The sequence below is a fragment of the Dermacentor silvarum genome, chromosome 7 (assembly GCF_013339745.2).
Source record: "Dermacentor silvarum isolate Dsil-2018 chromosome 7, BIME_Dsil_1.4, whole genome shotgun sequence".
Classification (NCBI taxonomy): Eukaryota; Metazoa; Arthropoda; class Arachnida; order Ixodida; family Ixodidae; genus Dermacentor; species Dermacentor silvarum.
In genome coordinates, this window is record NC_051160.1 from 154,504,669 (window position 1) to 154,525,914 (window position 21,246).

The window sequence follows — 21,246 nt, forward strand, 5'->3', positions numbered from 1 at the left end:
AACAGGACATAGCAGATTGCACCAGGGCAGACCGACAAGTCTTTAGTTCATATATAAGTAACCGTACAAGACCCCTACCTGCAGCAAAAACAGGACAGCGTTAGCGAGCGTGCCTGCGCGGCTGCCGAATCTCTCCTGATCTTCCCGAGACTTTCAGGTGCTGCTTACTGCTGTCTTGCCGAGTAAAGAATTGAGGCCATTGGGTGCAACTCGGCATGTATCACTGGGACGTGCCCAAAAAGCAGAACAAAAAGCTCCGCGTGAAGAAATTCGCAGCAGAAGCTCAAGTATTTCACTACACAACAAGCGGCGAAGAAATCGGCTACAGAAGCAGCCGAGAGTGGAGCAAGGAGTGAAGTGGCCAAATCCGGGACAGAGCATGGACTGAGCCAGGATAGTTGAGCTACAGAGTGTTGGTAAGTCGGCTACGGATAACAGAAGTAGGCCACGCAGAATTGCGTAAAATGTAATTACACTTACGTCGTTTCGCTCAAGCATTTCTGTAATCTACGTAATTAGCAAACAGTAAAGAATACTTCACTTAACGCTGATTACCACCTAAAAGTGAGTTCCGCCGTATTTTTTCTTTCAATGCGCTATAACAACCTACACTGAAATCATGAAGCTTCGCGCCTCCTTTGACATACGTTCTAAATATCGAGTCATGTGTCTGCCCAATATTGCAATTTTGGTTGCTGTGAGCCTTTTGCCCGCCACTTCCAAAAGTAGACGCTAAGGTAGTATAAGCTAAGAGTATCCGGCACCACGTTCGACAACATCACGATCAACTGATATACCGACCACATGTGTGAAATTTTGCACTGAGCCAAATATACGTCCCAGGATGGAGCCCATATATGCACTCGGTCCTGCATCATGTTTTGTGCTACTTTGTAGCGCAAAGGTGCGTGCAACCATAAAAAATTATAATTTTGAATACGGGCGGCCAAATCATGCGACTGACACCTATGCAGGGGTGACGTGCCACTTCCTGCTTTTTAATGCCGAATTTATATTGAAGTTTATTTTCAATTTATAGGCGGTCGCCATCTTGGGCTGTTGCACAAGCAACGCCTTTATTATAGCATTGTCAGGAAGCACCGAGCGTATCCATATAACCATGAATTACGCATACGAATCGACTGTAGTTCTGGGATTTCTGGTAAGAGATAGAAAACCATGCAACGTTAAGAGCCCAAGACGGCGGCGCTACAATGTTTCCGCAGAATAATACATCAATACCTGCGTGCGAATGTAGTGATTATACGTTCTTTTTGATTATTCAGCTACATTAAAACTACCAGCACAAGGTGCGTCGGCATGTGCCACAAATTATTATCGCAACCGTTTCATCCCAGCTGCAATTTTTCCATAAGCATGCATGCCGATACTTGTTTAAAAATACGCTATTCACGTTTCAGTCTTTGCAGAGCGATTGAGGTCCAGCGTTAGCAACAATTTCAGTGGACCTTTTGTTTCCATATGTTGATCGAGATATAAAGCGTTTGAGCTAGTGGTGGGCCATATACCTGAAGCATCGTTCCATTACGTTGTTTTCGTTTTGCAGTCCCCCTTCAATTAATGCGTTCATTGTCTGCTGACGTGCTACAGGTTATGATCTTTTCCCAGATTGGGAGGAAGAATTCATATAAATTTTTTCCAGCTTGGGAGTACGCCGGATATTGGGCGGTTTTTATCGATCCCAGAGAGTGTACACTTGTTTTTGCATTAGGCCTCTTTTTACTGCGTGTCAAGGGCATTGTGTCGTGAACAGGCGTACGAATAGCATCAAGCTCACATAGCAGCTGGCAGCTTGTTCCGAAATTCCCCAGGAAGGAATTATCACTCGGCGATATTGCTGGACGAAATTGCATCGACATTTTTGTTATTTTATTGCTCTGATGAGAATGCGCACATGTGAAGTTCACTTTAGTCACGCTCATAATCTCTCTGAGTGGCCAAGAGGAAAAAGCAAGAAAAAGTAGCGCAGAAACTGGAAAAGAAAAAGAAATGATTCCAGCTCTGCTGCCTATCGCTTCTTTTTATTTACGCTGTCATCTAAGCTGGGCGATTTGCAGACTCGTGCCTACGGCAGATGCAGGGTATGCCTCCCTCTTTGTCTTTTTGTCCTACAACTGTTGCGATATGATGCGCTTAACGCGCTTTTAAGGCTAAGCGGTGCTCTTCTGCGCCCATTCCACGGTTTAAGAGAGCCTTGACCGGAGGTTCCGTCATAAAGGAAACAGTACTTCTGCCTATCGCTTTTAAACCAAGAATTCGCGGAGCAGAGCGTCGTTGCAACTGGCACTGGCTCTAAAAGACAGGTACAGTACCTCATTCACCGCAATTTTATTTTCTGACCATTGCATTGTTGATTGCTTTCTCTGCACTACATTAGCGCCAATTGAAGTAACAACTACTGTAGCACGGGAAAATCGGCGTATACATAGGTAAACAACAAAGCTGGTATTTTACCTCAGCGTGAATTGCCATGATAGACTGTTCCCTGGACACAATGGACGTGTGTTAACCGGCGGCATTACGTGTCCAAATAAGTGACTTTATTTGTTTGTTAGGCTTGGGAAATTTCGGGTGAACAACTTATAGTGTTGTACTTTAATGGATTTCATGCTACGCTCAATATGAATATTCTCTGAAAGGACTCAGCCACTTAAAGTTAGTTAGCGCTCCTAGAGTAAGAGAAAAGCGACGGAATCAAATTGACAGAAGTTTATTTAATTAAGTTCATTATGATTTGATGTATGAATTCATTTATGATTTAATTTATCGGGCAAGATTAACACGTGTACTTATTTATCTTATTCCGGGGACTGCATTTCACGCACTAACAACTTAATGTTATCCCTCAGCACACGACACGCGTGGATGATTTGAAACTTAGTGGAATGTTATCGTTGATTCTATCAGTTCTGTATCTTCCCACCGAACATTGTGTAATCATTGTATGCGCTGCACGAATTGTGTAGTAGACTTAAGTCTCGATATAACGAAGTCGGTAAAAATCGGCAATTTGCCTCACTATATCGAAATTTAGTTGTATGGAAATCGGAGCTTTTAAGCAAATAAGTACAGTCGCCGATGAATTTTCCTTGCATGGAAAGGAGCCACAATATTTTCCGAATTATCGGGCACTCAAAAAAAAACAAGTTTGAGAGAGAAAACATGCCATTTTGTTCAATTTGGGAGTCGGCGACGAATGATACGGTTTCATGTCACGTCGACGATATCTTCACATCGGCGGTATGAATTAAGCGAAGCCAGCCACGCTTTCGCGTCCACTCCGCCCCCGCTGCTGATAGCGTCGCCCGCAGTGGAACTAAAGTCCCTATATAAGAAAAGTACCGCCATCTACTCTTTCCTCCGCCGCCTCCTCTCCTAAAGCGCTTGCTTTATTCTTTACTTTTTGCTTGCGAAAGCCAAGTCGACGGTGGCGCACCTAGAAAGTCCACGTTGAAGCTTTCAGGCCGGGCGCACGCCGCCGCCGCCACCGGCGACTGCGGCGGCGCAGAGGACTTTCAACATGGCTCTGAGGCGGAAAAAAATAAAATATAAAGAAGTGAAAAGCGCGCGCTATCATCGTCCAATCGGAGATACAGGAGAGAGAGAAGCGGCGTTTATCAAAGGATGCCGGTACTTTTCTTATATAGGGACTTTAAGTGGAACGACGCTATCATGACACGCAGCGGGCAGCGAATGCTTCGTCTGCCTCCCGCTTTAACGGCTCTCCAAAGCTCGAGATAACGCAACCTCCAATACTAAACGCGCGGGAAGACAGCTTACACGATGCCGCGCCGTCTGGGCACGCCCACTCTATGCACACGCGGCAGATTACCTCTAAAGCTGGGTGCGCGGCTGCGTATGCCCTCAGCCGCGCTTACAGTCATGCGCAGCCACGGCCAAACGCGTACAGAAATCGGGACGGGCGCGAACTTTTCCCCCACTCCCACACATTACGATAATATGCTTAACCCTTTGAGTGTCGAATTTTTTTTTTCGAAATGAGAACCCCAGGGTCGATTTTTTTTCATTGTTCATTTAAATTCTTCGAAAGAACCTATTTCGAAAAAAAATGGTCGTAATTTTTTTTTACAGTGACCGTAAAGTAACGAGAAAACCATTTGTGTTGTAAAATACAATGTTTATTCATGAATAAGAAGATAAGCACACTGAAAAATGGTTGTGTGCACGTCCGGAAACCGAAACAAGGGATAAGCCTTCGTCTTATCGCCAACAAGGTGCGATCGAGCTTTTGTGGTCTCCAAAAAAAAAATGGAAACGCTAAACGGGCAGCATCGTTTGTGTGTATACGCGCCGGCCCGGGAACAGATGTAATCGCGCCGCGGTGAGCCATAAACGATCGAGTAACAAGTGGTCACCCTTTGAGAGATTTGAAACCAGATAGCCATAAGTTTAGCGCGTGCAACTACTAGCAAATGCTCACACGTGTTCAAACGAATAAATCCCAAAGTATTGTTCGCGACCACCTTTAGGTTTGTGTTGCCTTCGGTTGTACCCCGCGAACACGGACATGCAACTATCTCTATTTGCAGTAAATACAAACGGAAGACAACCGGGAAACCAACATTCGAAGATGCGCGAAAACACGCTCGAACGCACATGAATCGTGAGCTGAAGCGAGAGCGCAACTGAAAAGGCGAAGGTCGCCAGGGCCATTCGCCCCTGATAAAGCGAGCTTTGTACCACTGACCGTAAGCTACATAGCTAACTGAATTAATCATATATGTACTTCATCACTTTGACATTATGTACGTACCCAAATTTAACACATTTAGGCGCTAGAGAACGGACGTCGGAGTGCTTGCCTCGAACTCGATGTCGTACGATGCTCGCTGCACTTGCGAGGTGCAGCGCGCCGAAATAACGCCTCAAACTTCTTTTACATTGTACACGTACTTCGCTCTGTTGATCTTCCTCCCTTCCCGAAGCGTGGATGGGCAGAAGAAGCTGTCCAGATCCTCGAATTTTAGGAAACCGTGCCTCAACACAACCGAAAGAGGGGGCGCCATTGTGGCCTATGCAGCTTCGCTTGCGGACAGCTTCCTTTGCACTACTCAGTTTGCGCCAAGGCTGCGATGGGGGCGGCATTTTGCGCAGCGCCGCCTGGGCAGAGTCTGAAGTCTATACAGTGTGTTTCAGGTAACTTTAGCCAAGTTTCAAAAATACAAACATAGGCGCTATGTTCATCGCATCGGCACAGTATTGTTCTGAGCCGTATGAAGGACGTCATATTTCTTGCAATCCTACAAGCTGGGTAATTAACAGATTGCGAACTTACCTTTTTAAATATTAACTCTAGCGAAACATCCTCGATACAAAAGTTGTAGCGCTTGTTCAGAAACATGGGAATATTTCATCTCTGCTAAGATATTTTCGCTGATTAATTTTTTCCAGTGTTTCTTTAAAGTGCGCGAAATAAAAAAAAAGTACCACAAAACTGCTGGCTAACGCGCCGCGCTTTTAGTGCCCTCAAATGTAAGTTGAACAAATTAGCAAAGGCTGCTCCGCGCACAGAAGTCAATTGAGCAGGCTGTCGGTGACTGCGATGGACGTGAAGTGACAAAAGGGGCCTACCGTTTTAAGCAAAAAGTCGCAGTTTCACCCGGAAGGCGACGCATCAATTGCTATAACAAACAAGTAGAGAGCTACGCGGAGTAAGGATAGTACTTTTATCGGCTGCATAAACTTGGGCACATTCGCTTACCAACTGAATTAACAAGCGTGGTGTCAGCGCGCACAAGCAAACATGAATAGATCACACTCGATGACCGCAGACAACCACTGTTAAAACGCTGGCGTGCGCAAGCGCGGCCGCACCAGGAAAGTTCGGGCGGTCTATCGCGTCAACGGAAACTGAACGGCGAAAGCACAGCGCATACAAAGGTAAGAGCCATGTGGAGATCATTTGCACTTTCAAGTACGAGATCGCTTTCTCGTTCCGAAAAAGGAACTGCATATCTCACTGTATTTGAACTGATGTTATTGTATCTGGGTCGGCTCATGATGTGTAATCAAAATAAAATTTGCTGCCTACGCTGTCAGGCTGGCACAACCTACTCAGGTTCTCTGCGGGCCTTTTTTGTGCCTCCTGAGCCATTATTTTTATGAAATTGTCTCAAATAAAGGAGAAAGAGAGAAAGATACGGTGCGCGCGACAGCCCGCAGCCGCGCATAGTACAAGTACGCAGATGCTGGCAGAGTAGAAGCCGCACCCCCTCCCTCCCGCGCTGCCTTCCCGCTTTGCTCCTTTCGCGTCGGAGAGTGAGTCGCCACTTCCTGTTGCGCCCGGTCGCAAGATGCGCATTTGGTGCCGCAGCTAAAAGTCGCCTCCCCTCCCTCCCTCCCATCACCCCACGGCCTTTCGGGCACTAAAAGCGCGGCGCGTTAGCCGGCAATCACGCGGTATTTTTTTAAATTGCGCGCACTTTAACTGGAAAAAAATTATCCGGGCAGTTATCTTAGCAGAGATGAAATATTGCGATGTTTCTGAACAAGCGCTGCAACTTTTGTATGGAGGAATTTTCGCTAGAGTTAATAATTAAAAAGTTAAGTAATCTTTGTTAATTACCCAGCTCGGCGGATAGAAAAAATATGACGTGCTACATAGGGCTCAGAAGAACACTGCGCCTATGTTTGTATTCTTAATACTTGGCTTAAGTTACCTGAAACACCCTGTATACAGTTCGTCTGGGTAGCGTGGCGTTGCAGTTTCCATTGTTCTTATCGGTACAACTGCGAATGTAAACTGTAGTGTTCTACGATACCTATGTCATGCGCCGCTGTTCTATTGTGTGCGCAGATGCGCAGCCATTGTTCTATTGCGTGCGTTCCATTGTGTAAGCTCCATTGTTCCATAGATCCATTGTGTAAGTTGGCTTTCCTGCTGTGCGTTTTCGGCGCTCACGCACGAATCAGTGAGACATAGAAAGCTTCTCCTTAAAAATCGACGCCCTTTGCCCGCAGATCAGATTTCGAAGATTGGCGACGGTGCCCGTCGCTATCGTTGCGCTTTGAGCGCGGATATGTCAGCTGGTATAACCCCAGAAAAACAGGAATTGCGTCACGAGCGCCAGTTTCTCCCCTGGTGCTTGGTAGGCCGTGCTTCTGAGAAAAAAAAAAAGCAAAAAAAATGAAGCCTGATGTTATGGCAACGGTTCTGCTGGTGCGCGAGGGGGAGACGGCCATTCCGATTATCTTCAATGAGCTCGACGAGTGTGCGATTTTCTCGGCAAACGCAAGAAGGAACTAGCACGAGTTCCGATTGCTGCTATAGTATGCATTTTACTAAGGGCTGTAATTTTGAGCCTTTTTTTCTTGGAATGACAATTTCCTTTTCCGTGTGTGGTTCATGTATTTAATAAACGCCAGCAGCACATCTGCATTTGCAAAAATTTTACCCTATCCCGTTATGACGCGTGAGCCAGCATGCCATCGCGCATGGCTACTGCGTTGCGGCAGGAGAACAACAGGCAGTGAAATGTGCTTTATTTTGCAATTTTATTAGCAACATTTGTACAGCAAGAGATAGAATACACTAAAGAATATTGCAGACCTTATTAGACAGTTTTAGCAGAGCGCCGCTTACGCTCCGCTCCGCTCAGATTTCACGCTCTGAGATACTGCAGGGAACTGCGTAGATTTCGCATTTGATAAGCGCGTCTTGGCGAGACGCGAGCGACGCGCTATCAACTCGGCTTCAAAACTATGAAGAGGTCAAGTAGACAAGCTGTCGTGCTCCGCTCAATCGGCTTTGTAGCCGAGCGAAGGATGCGGTCTTCGTTCCGCTGCCGGTATGAGCGTCGTGCGCAAGCGCAATAGCGTTCCCGCTAAGTGGTTGTGTGGCATTTGCTAGCGTATATGCCGGTCTGAGCGGGGCGGACAGCAAGCTCTCAGCTAAAACACTCTATTATCTCGCAGCTACAGTACAATCTGCACATTCTATTCGGTCATTCCAGCGACGCAGGCGGCACCACGCGGCCCTCCTCCGAAGCCGTCACCCGGTGATAGAAATCTGCGACTCAGTTCGGCGGTTCGGTCTCGCGGTAGTCACGGACGCGCCGAAGATGAAAAAAAGCGAGTAGTAATCGCATTTTCAGCCAATGGTGCAGCGTGCCGCAGTTCTCAAACTGTGCCGTAGCGGGCCCTTGATTGCAATCGTCTGCAGGCAGAGCGACTTGACGCTGACCTCGGTGTCTGTAATGGACTTGATGCCGCAGCATATGATGTGACCAGCGTTGAAAGTAGCTTCGCCTTCATTCACACACCTTTGCGTCTGTTTAGCGAGAGAAAGCATGGTCTGCAGCGAAACTAGAGCCTGACGTTGCTTTGCTGCTCGAGATGCACACGCTCGCGAGATCGCCTTATCACCGTCTCAGCAGCCATTTTGACCTACCGCCGCGCCGCCTATAGTCGCTGGAATGACCGAATAGGCGCATATACAAAAGCTTCTTACAATTTCTGAATAGCAAAAGCCATGTTTTTTACTTCGCACGAGTCAATTCTACCAACGCAAATCGTTTGTCGCAGCAGTTATCTGTGATAACTCTTGCAAGAAAATCATCATCAAGCGAGAACGGTTGAAAGACTGAAGGCAGCACATTTCGCATACTCAAACGTAAACGAGGTGGAGTTATCCGTGCTGGAGCTGTGGTCTGGAAAAAAGTGGAAGTAACAAGTTTTATGCTTACACACAACACAATTGCAGGAACAAATTTCAGCACTCTTTCCACAAAACAGTGCTTTCAATTCATGTACGTTAACTCTTATTGTATATTATTGTGGAATTTATGCTGAAAATATGGAACAAAATTTAACAATACTTATTTTAACTGCTACTATATTGAAGTAACAAGTTTGGTAATGTTGTTTTCTCAACAGCTGTATGAAAACACTGATGAGTTTCTTACAGCTAAATTAAATTGACCACTGAATTTCCTATTCACTTCTCAATAAGGCACTGACGGATTAGCTTGTTCAACCTTTTTTTTATACTCCTTGTCTTCCTAGTCCTTCAGGATGCCTATTATACTGGAAGACGATCTCCCAAAAGTTGTAAGCCACTAGTCAACGGTCTGTGAGCATTTCCTGCTATAGAAGAATTTGTTTTGCACAAGGGGAGCAATACGTAGCGGGAACACCGAAGCCCGTGGCTCGCTAAGCGCCGACGTAGGCACCTTCGTACGCATTGCGCGCTGGCGCGACTTGACCCGAAGGTAAATTCGTTCGTTCTGAACAAAATCTGCTCGTCTGCTTTGTTCTCAGTGAACAACCGCGAACATAGCAACATAGCAAATGAATATTTGATAAAGAACGGAGGAACAGGAGCTTTCTTTTTTTTTCTTTTTCGCGACACAATTCGCTGCGCAACGTAAAATGCACCCGGCGCCGTAGCAGAAACGCGAAGAGCGCTTGCAGCGCTTTCTTCACTAGCGCAGGGCAGTGAACAGCAGTCGCCGAGATATAACCAAACGCAATTTCCGTCAGCGGGTCATGCAGATAGCACTGACTCGTCTCAGGAGCTGCTGTCGATAGGTAGCTTCAATGTATGTGCACACCACAAAGAAATATACCGCGTACGGGATAGCTTTCCTTTCATCTTACAGCCGTTTTGATAAGGTTAGCCCGTATTCGATACATAACGGCATAAAAAGCGTGTTTACCTTTCATTCTCTTGGAAGCGGAAAAAGGTGGCACTGTTGTCCCTTTCCATGCTGGCTAACCACAGAGCCGCGTCTTGTGGCCTTTCCTCTGTTTTTCATACATCGCCGGAGCACTGGCCGATACGGCAACAAAATGATGCAGCGCACAGTAGAAGGCGAAGGCGTGCACGTGCGCAGAGACGCAGAGAGAGGTAGGAGCAGACGAACGGAACAGCAGCCGAAGTGATAAGAGCTAAAGCGCTGCCCGTTGGCGCAACAAATGAAGCGACTAAATAAAGATGTTGCATGCCAAAAAAGAAAATAGCCGAAACCTCATTTTATTTACACACATAATTGCATCACTTCATTTTATTGCTATGTAGGTTCAAAATATAGAGCCACATACGCAAAAGTTACTGAATTTTCCTTTGGCTACCAGTGTCACGGCGACGCTTTATTGCCTATACCGAAACAAGCCCGCTGTCCACCGCCTGCTTTGAGTGTCACTTGTTTTACTGCGCACAGTTTCGCCCAATAAAGAGTTAACATTCTGAAGTCATGCTTTTGGTAGTGTTATTCTACGCTGCCACGACAACCTGACATCTGGTGGAACTGCGTCTGTATTCACGTACTGGAAGGCCCTGCAAAGCCATGATCCAAGGCCGAGCCACGAAGACATCGTCTACGTGACCACGGACCAGCGAGCTAGCCGCAGGCTACAAGAATTGCCGACGGCCTAGCGAACAGCCACAATGATAGCGCCAGCGTCGTCGGCATCGGTAATGCTACCGCAACCGAGGAAACCACCGACGTTCCGCGTGTCACCGACTGAAGAGCAGGAAACCTGGTTTTATACTTACTTAAGGGTCGCGACTTTCAACAACTGCAACTGCGACGACAGCTTATGGTATGTGTATTTCTCCGTGGACGGCGCTGCTCGGACGTAGTGTTTGAAATCGAACATGCAACATGGCAGCTGTTTTGGAAGCTCTACTATGGGTATGGCGTTTCCTCGCGGAACCTATTTTCAAAGCGATCTGCGATTGACGCAGAGAGCGGCAAGTGCTGTTGGCTTCTTGCGCGCTGTGTTCTCGCCGCTTAGTTCGCGTTGAAGCGAGAGGCGGCACGAAGGGCAATATCTCGAAAGGGATAGTCTTACGCGACGGATGGGCGGGCGCACGGGTTTCCTCGTTGGGTAAGCATGGAAATGCTTACGCATTTAAACCATCAAATTAGATTGTGGGCTTTAATTTACCGTAACGACTATCTGACTATAAGGCACGCCGTAGTGGCGGTACTGCGCAATTATTTTTACTACCTGGGGGGGGGGGGGGGGGGTTAACGTACACCTATGTTTTTAGATACACGAGCGCTTCTGCATTTCGAGCCCATCTAAATGCGGCTGCCACGACGAGGATTGAGCCCGTGACGTCGAGCTCGGCAAAGGAACAGCCATAACCACTGCGCTAACGCGACGGGTACAAGAAGACTCAAGGTGGATTGTACACGCTTGTCGAGGTGTTCGCTAAAGGTAGATATGTGGCTTTTAAGGGGAATTCAAACAATACGTTGCAATTCACTTCACCGGATTCAACACACCTGAAAGCATTTATTGTCCTTCAGTGATTTATTGCAATTAAGAAAATGGTTTGACTATGCAAGGCACCACAGGTGAGCTGAGCAAGAACTAATAATATACAGACAAGTAAATGTTCTCAGTAGCTCAATTGGCAGAGCCCCATAAAGATCATGAATGTATGGTAACCAAAAATTGGCTGTGGCTCAACTCGGTTATGCCTGGATGTGCGTAGCGAGAGGTAAGGTTAATCTTATTTTTTAGCTTAGTTCTCTCTACGGTTACATCATTATCTTGTAGCTTCGTACGTCTGAGTGTTCAGGTTCGGTTGTCACCTCTCGTTAAGTTATGGTTACATTAAAGACTAGACATTTTTCAAGTGTAACGCATTAATTTTGAAAGTCTTCATCTTGCTGTGTCTCAATTGCCACAAAGACGGCGTGATGATCGGTGAAGCAGGAGGATAAGAGCTTGTCGTCCAGTGACTTGAACACGTTTCGGGTGCTATCCTCATCTGAATCCACTCGCCTGGCCGCTTCGTACTTACGACGCTTCTCCAGGCGTGCGGCTCGTTCTTCCTCCGTCTGCTCGGTTCGCTGCCTTCTCTTGGTTTCATTCCGACAACGAAGCCTGGCTTCTTTCAGTCTCTCCGACTCACTTTCCATATCTGCCGACAAATCCCACCAAGCCACCCTTTATATATAGACGGTTTCAGTGTTTACAAACAAACGTCGCTTGCCGCTGATGGGTTGCCCCATCGGAACTTCCGGCAGGAGAGCTAGAAGCACTTTCGGCTATGTTGTTTGAAGGCATGCGCGACGTGAGGCCGGCGTGTCGATGTTTGCAATGCTTGGTGGAATCTATAATGAGCTGATTCTACATCGTGAATATTGTCGAGATGACGAGCGACTGCTTTAAGGCACTTAGCACCGAAGCAAAAGATCGGTATCGCCAAAAGCTGATGTTCAAAGGCAGAGCTGCCCGATCCGCTGGACGATGTCGTGCGATTTTTGTTTTCGCCGGGCTCCAAACACCTTCCCTCAGTTACAACCCCGGAGCAACAAGCGGAGCATCTTAGTGAGGACATGCAATGAACGCAGACTGTTGTCTTCAAGGCAGGTAATGGAACTGCCAAAAACTGTAAAAACTTTAAAGGCACTTTTTTCTTCTTCCTGGGGTTTTACGTGCCAAAACCAGTTCTGATTATGAGGCTCGCCGTAGTGGAGGATTTCGGATTAATTTTGACCACGTGGGGTTCTTTGACGTGCCCTACAACACAAGCACACGGGCGTTTTTGCATTTCGCAATGGCATTTTTATTGCTGCAAGATGGAGGATGAAGTGGTAAGCTGTGCATGTGTACATGCACATGTTTTCTGCGTCATATGCCTTGTTTCTGCTTTTCAATATGCATTCACAAATAACTGTACATTCTCAAAAGTCATTTAGTGCAAGAAGCCTAGGTCGACTGAAATGGGACTAAATTAAATGCTCACGCATTTACCACACTTCTAACAAAATGAAACCTGTAGTGTTGGGCACGAGATTGCAATCCATAATTGACCTCCGTTGATTCGTAAATGCTTTTAGAATGTGGCCGAAATTTCCTACATGCATGCACGGAAATCGCTATCTTTTCTGCTATTCTGCTCTGCGATACCGATACGAATGCTCACATGCCGCCGCGGTGGCTCAGCGGCGACGGTGCCCGGTTGCTGACCCGAAAGACGCCGTTTGGGTCCCGGCTGTCGCTTTTCGATCGAGGCGAAATGCTAGAGGTCCGCGTACTGTGCGATGTCAGTGCACGTTAAGTAACCACAGGTGGTCGAAATTATCCGGAGCCCTCCACTGCGGCGTCCGTCATAGCCTGAGTCGCTTTGGGACGTTCAACATGATAAATCAATGTGCACATGTACCTAGGTAGTAAAGCTGCAGAAGTGCACCTGTGCCCCACATACGAAAAACATTAAAAGAAAACGGCGGCAGCATGGCATCCGCTAAACAATAATTTTAACTCATGTTCGTAGCATGGCGATCCACGCCGAGGCAAGAATCTGGACGAGCAGGCAAACTCGGGGCGAGAGTCGAGCTGCTCTCGCGTGAGTTACACGACATACGGCCAGAACAATCGCGCAGTAGCACTTTTATTATTCAGCATTATAGCATTCTGGCTACTCAACGTCGTAACGTACCTTGGATGAAGTGAGCAGAGCAAATCTTGCTCCCAGATTTGAAAAACACCGTTGATGAGTGAACGTAATGAAAACAGTCGATGCTCCAAGAGCTACTCACCCTCACGCAACACACTGAATGTCACAAGTCACGCTTATATCAATATACCCGAAAGATAACACAGAATATGCGCAGGACGAGCGCGCGAGCGAACAAATACCAGCAAAAACGAGCAAAAGCAACGGCTACCGGAAGTTTCCTAAGGGCGCCGTATGCCGGCGCACAGCGTTGCCAGAGCGCGGTGGCGCTGGATGAAACCGTCTATAGACGATGCAATGCCGGATCCTCCTCTGTTGTGGCAACACGGTTTCACCGGCTCCTCCTCTGATGTCATGCCAGATGGCGCGGCGAGCGGCGCGGCGCTACCAGCTGCGGCGGTTGCTAGGCAACGTCTGAGCTCGCGGTGCGGCCACCGGCCACAGCGAAACGGCGGGAATACGGCCAATGTACACTCGCTACAATAAGCTTGAACAGAACGGCATCCAATGAGTGCGTGGTTCAGAGTTTCAGGGAACTTAGAACTAAGAAGAATAGCGCATGCGGTATCTGCCAAACAGGTATGCTGTATTTGTGCGACTGATTCCCCTGTGACTTTAGGTGCACTAAAACCCCGGTCATGGTGGCAATTGGGTCGAGTTGGTTGTTTGATGAAACAATTTAGCGCTGACACGAACGCAGAACAAAAAAAGAGAGAGAAAGACGTTGATAAAAATATATGTACCTATATTAATAGGCAACTCCAGTTGTATTTCCGGCGAGGTGCCTAGATTAGGTTAATTGTTTCAATTTTTATTGGGTAGAGCAGCAAGCTGTCAAATATAGCTTTGCGGTGATCAGGGGTCCCTCTTGGAAGGATTCAGTCGTTTAGTGTGACGACTGAGCTCTGTAGCCCAGCAAGGCAGATACTTCGCAGTGACGATAGGCCAGGAGATGTCCATAGCACGTGGCTCACCCGTGCTGCAAGTTCCACAGTTGGGTTCAAGCGACTTGTCACTGTATTGGGCTTTGGACACAGACCTGACTGACGTGCCGATGTGCAGACGACGGAGTGCCACACGCGTTTCCGGTGTGGAAGCCCAGGAGGGAGGGAGGGGGCCACGGCCTTCGGGCAGGAGCGCTTGTAGAGCAAGCTTTCTATGCTGCCGAAGCTGCAGGTGAGCATCGACAGTGTCGACATCTTCTGCTGGTTGCAAACAGTCGAAAATAATTTAAGCTCAACTCAACGCGCGTCGTAGGGAAACGGGTGCAATGCCGCAAGCAAACAGGTGCGCAGAAGCTGGTGAAGGTATCGTAGTCTATGTGTGTATAGACAGACAGACAAAGAACTTTATTGAAGGTATCGTAAAAATATTTGAAGCTATCGTAGACGCGGAAAACATTTGTGTCATCTCGTGTCAGTGATGTCTATACTGAGCATAATATTTACCGTAGCCCACAAATTTCAGCCCTGCAGTATAGCATCCCGAAAGGAGTTTGCCGCACATGCCCAATATGCTGCATAAATCGCCATACCGGAGATTATCGGACAGTGCAACTGTATATCAATTACACCAGTGTGCACTGACTTGAGTAGAAACGAGGGGCCGTCATTGAGAAGCATTTGATTACCTCAGACAACTCTCTGCATTTTACTCTCATATGCGATACCAGCCATGCCAAGGACTGTAACACTTTCGATGAACTGCAGTACTTGTCGCGGTAATAGGTGAGCTCTATGGCGGCAGTGTTGCGCTATGGGATGAATGCGAAAATGTTCTCACACCACGGTAGCCACGTGACAATGGCGTTGCGCTGCTGAGCTTGAGGTCCCGGGTTGTAACCCGGCAGCCGCGGCCTCATTCCTAGTGGGGCGAAATGCCAAGACACTCCCGTGCTTAAATTTAGGTGCAGTTAAAGAACCTCAGGCCGTCCAAATTATCCAGAGTCACCCACTACGGCGTGCCTCATAATCATTTTGTAGTTTTGGCACGATAAACACCGATATGTCTTCGTGTGTTCAAAATCATTGGTCTCCCAAGTTTTTAGCACGTTAGGCGAATGCTTCGGTAGAAGTTTGATCAAAGCACTTCTCTTAGGGACGATATATCGTTTCTTAGGGATGATATATCCCCGATAATTTATTTCTGATAATAAGATATGCAGCAAAAATATATGAATTCACTAGAGTAATAACAAGTTTATTGTGTAGGCACGGTAAAAAAATGTAATTCGCGCTTAGGCTTCGTCAGTGGAACGAGCACTCAGTGTTTTACGTGTTGCACGGAACTTGCGGGACCCGGATCGCGATTGTGCGCGGGCTACCTGATACACCCATATCACGCGATGCCGGACGGTGCAAACGTGTACAGGAGACGAGCGGAAATGTTGCAGTGCGGTGACGTAACTTCCTTATTTTGTGAACGACGAACGGTCGACAAGAGCGGCACGAGATCGCGTTGTGGTGTCTGGGAGAGACGTCTGAGGTAGAGTGCTGGGGACGGACGTGTCGGAGTGGCGTGCATCAGTGAAGTGAGTGCCTTCTTTTATATATATATATCTTTGAATTTTACCAGCAATCCGAGCCCTTCAGCGATGAAGGCTCAATCAACATTCACATACTCTGCGTAATCTTGGAAACTGACTGAAGTGTTAAACATTTAGTTGTCTTTTCCTATGGATGTCCGTTTCACAGTGCTCGCTTAAATCTTCTCCAATATTATCACCTTCGTGATGACTCATTGCAGTACATAAAGTTGGTTCAAGAGGAAAATACTAAAGCTCTGGTATACTTTATATGTTCAATATTCTAATATAACCTTGTTATCAAGGCCTATTATTTATTCATTTGCGTATTTGTTTGCTTCATCGCTCCCAGAATAGCTCACTTGCCATTTTAAAAGCTGTGCTGGGATCGTGTAGTTTCGACGCGAAACATGCCAAACATTCCGGTGAATCCAGCAGCCGAGCAAATCGACTAGTAGCTAGGAGGACTGACTGTTGGGCTAGCTTGTCATGCATTATACGGACACATGTACTTGTTTATCTTTCTCGGGGGACTGCGTTTCACCGTGTAACAAGTGTTATCACTCAGTGCAGGACGCGCCTGCATGTATCGGAAGTTTCTCGCATGTTATCGATGGTTCTATCCTCTGACGTCGACTTGGAACGCTGGGTATGTGCCACTCGGTCTGTTTGTTGTCACCGAACATTCTGTAATATGATTTCATGTATCATCATCATCATCAGCCTATATTTATGTCCACTGCACGACGAAGGCCTCTCCCTGCGATCTCCAATTACCCCTGTCTTGCACTAGCGTTTTCCAACTTGCGCCTGCGAATTTCCTAACTTCATCATCCCACCTGGTTTTTTGCCGTCCTCGACTGCACTTCCCTTCTCTTGGTATCCATTCTGTAGCCCTAATGGTCCACCGGTTATTCATCCTACGCATTACATGGCCTGCCTTGCTCCATTTCTTCCGCTTAATGTCAGCTAGAATATCGTCTATCCCCGTTTGTTCTCTGATCCACACTCTCTGATCTGATTGCATGTATACACGACGCAAATTGCGAAGTACTTTCTGGAAAACACGCCGGCACCAGCGATTACACTGGAACCTTCAATGAATCTTGTATAAAAGCTGATGCGCTCGACCCGCTGATCAGATTTTGACGATCGCCGACTCTGTAAACTGCTATCGTTGTGCTTTAAGGATAACTTGCTTTTGAAGGCACAGGTTCGCCCAATAAAGAATCCGTTTTACCAATCACAGTTTTACGACTGTTTTCTTTACCGTCACTATTACGTGATATCTGATGAAGGTGCCAGTGCGCTCATGCAACGAACGCCCCCGCAAAGCCGCCATCCAAGCCGGAAAACCGGGGACCACACCAACGTCGCCAAGAACCCGCGACTTAGTCTTAGGCAGCAAGGACATCTGCCGGAGTACGGACCTGTTCCCGAGAAGACCACTAAGATCAAGGTCAAGTCAACGACCCCATTTGCAGCCCCAGCGGCCCCCATCCTGGTGCCACTACCTCAGGAGCCACCGACCTTCCGTGGATCATCGGCTGAAGACGCTGAAACCTGGCTGGAGACATACGAGATGACCGCAATGTTCAACAACCGTAGTTGCGACGACTAGCTGCGCCATGAATAGTTTTCGTTGGATGACGCTGCTCGCACCTTATTTTAAAGCAGAGAGACAACCCTGGTGATGTGGGAGTGGGACGTATTTCGTGAGAACCTCGTCAGGACCTTCACCAGTGTCGTACGAAAGGAACGGACCGAATTTCTCTTAGAAACCAGTGTGCAAATAACGAACAAGAAAATCGCGATCTTCGCGGAGGCAGATGACTTCCACCACACCGACCTCGGCATGCCTGAAGAAAAGAAAATTTGGTTCTTGATGCGGGGTGTGAAAGAGCAACTATTCGCCGGATGGATACGCAACCGGCCCAAGACTCGGAGAAATTTTTTCGGAGGCCACAACGGTCGAGAATCCACTTGAAATGTGCGCCGGGCATTATAACCGCCATGTGCTGTCAAAGTACACCGAATCTCAAGCGCTATGTGCCATCGACTTACGAGACACTATCAGAGCGGTCGTACGGGAAGAGCTGCATAAGTTGTGCCCAAGGTCGCAGCCTCGGGTGGCCGCGATCGCTGACACAGTTAAAGAATAAATTCAGCGGTCACTGGAAGTACCAGAAGTTGCGGCGTCGCCTCAACCACGGCCGGAAGTGATGACCTACGCCGCCATAGCCCGCCGTCAAGGTCCCACTCCGCGCCTGCGCCAGGACCCCGTCACGCCGCTGTTCCGTTGTCCAACGCCGCCGCCGCCAACACGCGCGTCCATCTCCCGGCGCAGCTACCTGAGGAAGACGGCCATTTGGCGGCCCCTGACCACCGCCCGCTCGGCTATCACTGTGGGGAAACCGGCCACGTCTACCGCCGATGCCCGTACCACGAGAAGGCCCTACGAGGGTCCGCCGTCAACGCGCCACCTCCGCAGCTTGGCGAGCGGCCACGTGACATCGCTGACTACATCGCCGGAACGCAGTGGACACCCCGACGTCCTTCGTGTTAGCCATCGCCAGGACGCTACCTGTGCCGCAGCGCTGACCATACACTGGCCCAGCCCGCACCGGTCCGTGAGCCCCTATGCAGAAAAGTAAAAGCAGCAACTGATGGAGGTGCGGTTGCTGTACGTCGAAATGACGAAGGTCCTCCGCCGCCGACGACGACGCTTCAAGATCGATCTTGACGACACAGCAACGACACGCCATTATCCCGACAAAGGCTTGGAAGCCAAGATTCGGCCGACAAAAGACGACCTGGCTACGCGACATACCAGCTACAGGTCAACGCGACGCTGCCGCGATCCGATGCCCATACCTAACTGCAACGGAAGATAAAGAACCACCGACCTCGACATGATTCTTGACGGCCATGAAGGTACCGCTCTTGTCGACACTCGAGCCGTCTACTCCGTCATCAGTGAATTATTCGCCGCCAAGTGGAAAAATGTCAGGACCGCATGGGACGGCCTTAAATTCGAACAGTTGGAGGACGCCTCATAACGCCGACTAGTATCTGCATGGGCTGAATTATAGTTCATGACTGAACCTACCCTGCGACGTTCATTGTCCTCCAACAGTGCACGCGAGACGTAATTCTCGGCATGAACTTCCTGAACCAACACGACGCAATCATCGACCTGAGGCCGAAGTCGATAACGCTGTCCACAGGCCAAGCGATACCGATGGAGAGGCCTTCTAGTCAGTGTGCCTTGAGTGTACTTGAGGACGAAGTCCGAGTCCGGCCTCGATCCAGCAGTGTCATTTCCTTCGGCACAGAAACACCCGCAGACGTAGAAGGCGTCATCGAGGGTGACCAACATCTACTGCTCGACCATGAAATTTGCGTCGCAAGAGGGATCATTCGACTGCATGTAAGGAAAGCGCATTTGTCAGTGATGCTGACAAACTTAATGCCAGGAGTCCAAGCACGTCAACGAAGGCATGACAATCGCATACCCGAGAAAATTGTGGAAACCAGCAATGTGTTTGTCCTCTCGGATTCCACCGCGTCTACCCTCATGACCATAGCTCCCGAATCGGACTTCGACATAAATCCAAGTCTCCCCATGACTTAGCAGAAACAGCTCAGAAGTCTTCTCCGACGACACAAAGACTGGTTGTCGAAGTCATCGAGGAGACAACAAATGTCACTTGCAAAGCATCACATATTAACTGAAGAGTGCGCACGACCACTCCGTACGTCAGAGCCCGTATCGAGTTTTAACGCGAGAAAGTGAAGCTATAAGACAAGTCGGTGAAATGCTACAGCGACGACACCACCCAGCCGTCGAAAACCCCGTAGGCATATCCTGTACTCATGGTGAGGGCAAAGGACGGAACCCTACGTTTCTGCGTCGATTATCGTCGACTGAACAAAATCACGAAGAAGGACGTATACCGCCTCTTACGGATAGCTGACGCATTGGATCGGCTCTGCAACGCTAAATACTTCTCGTAGATGGATCTCAAGACTGGCTACTGGCAAATAGAAGTTGACGAGAGGGATCGCCAAAAGAAGCCTTCATCACGCCAGACAGCCTCTATGAGTTCAAGGTAATGTCATTCGGACTGTGCTCGGCACCCGTAACAGTTCCAGCGCGTGATGGACATGGTGTTAGCAGGCTTGAAGTGGCTGACTTGTCTTGTTTACTTGGATGACGTCGTCGTCGTTGCCGGAAATTTCGACGATCACCTCAGGCGGCTTGCGGCAGTATTAGAGGCCATCAAGTCATCAGGACTTACTCTGAAGAACGAGAAGTGTCGCTTCGCTCACGATGAGCTTCTCTTCCTGGAAAATCATCAGCAAATCTGGAGTCCTCCCCGACCCCCAGAAGACAGCGGCCACGACATAGTTCCAGCAGCCCATCGACAAGAAGACAGTGCGTAGATTGCTTGGCATGTGTGCCTACTACAGGCACTTTGTCAAGGCCATTTCACGCATCGCTGAGCCGCTCACACATCTAACTAAATGTGATGTCGAGTTCAAGTGGGAAACGCCACAGGTCGACGCATTTCAAGAACTCAAACGACGCCTGCAGCCGCCATCGGTTGCAGTCGCCTGCTGTCGCCAACAGTGTCACTGCACTTATCAGGGGTCGTCATGCCGCCCAAGCCAAAGTCAGCGTTCAAGACGGACAGGCATGACTGTGGCAGCTTCTATCACACGATGTTTTCTTACACCCGGGAGACCGCTTTGGACTTCCTGCTGTGAGAAACAAGCGCTGAGACACTCACCCCGTCCCCACGAAAGACTTCGGGTCATCCCGCCAATGAAGACGCTTCTCACGACCACTGCAGGCTTCATCTGCACATTTATATAATATCGAGTTGCTTTGCGACTGAAATAATATGGCGTCATGATTGCCAACTAGTTGCGTCCAATTTAAATGATCATGTGCGTCATGCCTTTGTCTCGGCTTCCCATTATAGTCAGGCTACCGAAGCGTCCTACTCAGAGTGAAGAAATGTCAAACGAATGCAGGGGCGGATGCCCTGTTCAGGTGCCAAGTACAGTATAGAATAATAATGACGAAGATTCCATCATAACTGGTGTCTCAATCTTCGCCAGCTAGGTTGTCAATGCTCACCTTTTACGGCGAAAGGGAGATTGTTTTTTTTTGGTTGCGACTGCAAGTGTATATACGTAGATCTTCTGATGTTGACCTTTATGAACTCAGTGGCTATAGAGTACAAGTGCGAAG

At 48.2% G+C, this 21,246-nt stretch overlaps 1 protein-coding gene across 3 annotated transcripts in view; it reads left to right on the forward strand.

Annotated features, from left to right (window-relative positions):
* Window positions 1-2,302: 2,302 nt before the first annotated feature.
* Window positions 2,303-21,246, forward strand: part of LOC119458605 (amine sulfotransferase) — a 239,746-nt gene continuing 220,802 nt past the window's right edge. Inside the window, exon 1 of one of the 3 annotated variants that reach the window (XM_049671296.1) lies at window positions 2,303-2,324. The gene's annotated coding sequence lies outside the window, so the exon portion shown is untranslated. Of the gene's footprint in view, window positions 2,325-15,853; window positions 15,993-21,246 lie in introns of those variants that run through there. The other 2 variants (XM_049671297.1, XM_037720442.2) reach the window with 2 other exon arrangements.